The sequence below is a fragment of the Trifolium pratense genome, linkage group LG1 (assembly GCF_020283565.1).
Source record: "Trifolium pratense cultivar HEN17-A07 linkage group LG1, ARS_RC_1.1, whole genome shotgun sequence".
Taxonomy (NCBI): domain Eukaryota; kingdom Viridiplantae; phylum Streptophyta; class Magnoliopsida; order Fabales; family Fabaceae; genus Trifolium; species Trifolium pratense.
The window spans coordinates 33,595,223-33,596,954 of record NC_060059.1 but is presented as its reverse complement, the minus strand read 5'-3'; the positions used below and the strand labels follow the sequence as shown (position 1 = coordinate 33,596,954).

General features: G+C 32.9%; 1 long non-coding RNA gene across 1 annotated transcript; it reads left to right on the top strand.

Annotated features, from left to right (window-relative positions):
* The first annotated feature begins 219 nt into the window (after window positions 1-219).
* LOC123881672 lies at window positions 220-1,425 on the top strand. Its single transcript, XR_006799565.1, has 2 exons — window positions 220-562; window positions 1,121-1,425. It is a non-coding gene; the product is annotated as an uncharacterized LOC123881672 (long non-coding RNA).
* Window positions 1,426-1,732: the final 307 nt, after the last annotated feature.

Here is a 1,732-nt window from a genome sequence, read left to right as displayed (position 1 = left end):
TGGACAGGACCCGAAAAACTGGCCCAATCCGTGTTAGCCCAACAAAAAAAACCGAACCGGGTCGGGTTCAAGCAAAAAACGGGTTTCGCGGGTCTAAACATCGGTTTCATATGACTAGAGATGGGCGGGTCCGGTTTTGGTTTTGTCAACCACGGATAACCGAACCGACCCATCATTTAATATATATATATATATATATATATATATATTTTTTATTACTAATAATAATTAATAACTATAATGACGCCGTTTCATCGTTTGATCTATTCCTTTTGTTTCCTCTCCCACTCACACTTTGTTATTTTTCCAAACCCTAGCAGAGTGAAACACTCAGCCGCCGTCCACTCGCTCCTTCGTTTTCTCAACTCGTTCGTTCGATTTCCCTCCACCGCCGTCGAACTCAAAGTATCCACCATCTATCTCCTCCATTTTCTTCGTTTTTGATTTCTTTATTGGGTTTTTCGTTTTCGATTTCTTTACATAAGAAGAAAGATATAAAACTCCTCATGGCTGAGAAACAAAGAGGCTACACTTCTTTGCGAGGTTGAAGGCGTAGACAAAGGTTAGAGTTTTGATCTGTTTATTTCGTTTTTTGTTAAAGTTTTCAAGTCTTCTCTGTATTTGACTAGCATTTTGATCTGTCGTTTTTAATCTTTAAATCTACATGGTAAATAATAATCTTCAGATCTACACATTCCTCTTCAGATCTACATGGAATGTGGAACCTGAGATTTGTTTGATGGAATCTTGTTTTTTTTTCTGGTCTGTAGACTTAGCCTTTGATGTAGCAATTTTAGTTGCAATTTCCTTGGCTTTTGCTGTTCTGTTATTGGTTTTAGTGGGTTTGGTTCAGGAAGAGCTTTTGTCTTCCTTGCCTCTCCCTTTAGTGGGTTTGCAGTATTAAAAAAAAAAAGATCTACATAGTATCTTATTTTTATTTGATTTATGATTTATGGTTCATTGAAAGGTAATATAAAATTTGTTGTGTAAAATGTTGGATCCATAAATCTGTGAACTTGTATATTGACTATTGAGATAGGTAGTGATATTTATATTAAACTCTTATAATTTATTTTATCATTTTATTTGTTGTATCTTAATAATTATTTCCCTTTTGCAGAAATAACATCTCCGTGCTTCTGGTTTGAGGATCCTTAGTCCTTGTTTTAACTATAAAAATAGATATTTATCCCAGGAAACTCTAAGATTTGGAGGCTTGAAGGAAGAACCATCATCCTTTTATTGTTGTGCAGGAGTTACATCAAGAGTAGAGTGAAAATGAAAATTGAAAAGTGATGTTGGTATTGAAATGAATATAAATCCCAATCTAGTTCTTCAAGTGTTTATGGATTATTCAGTCAAAAAATAAAGTGTTTATGAATTATAAGTGTTGTAATATTTTTTATTAGTGTTTTGTTGAGTATATACTATTTGTTTATGTTTATAAATGTATTTTATATATTGTGTGTTAATTTAATTGGACTGAAATTAAAATGATACAATAAAAACTAAAAAGGACCCAATTTGTATTTAATTTGTAGAATTTAATTATCATTAAAATGAAACAGAAAAATGATCCAAAAGTAAAATAAGGGCCTAATTTGTAGCATGAATGAGACAAAGCAGCCTAATTTCAAAAGAAAAGTGGCCCATTAATGTACCAAAAAAAAAAAAATCGTTTGGCCTAGATACAGCCCAACCCGTAACAAACTACCCGTCTGACCCGTTATCC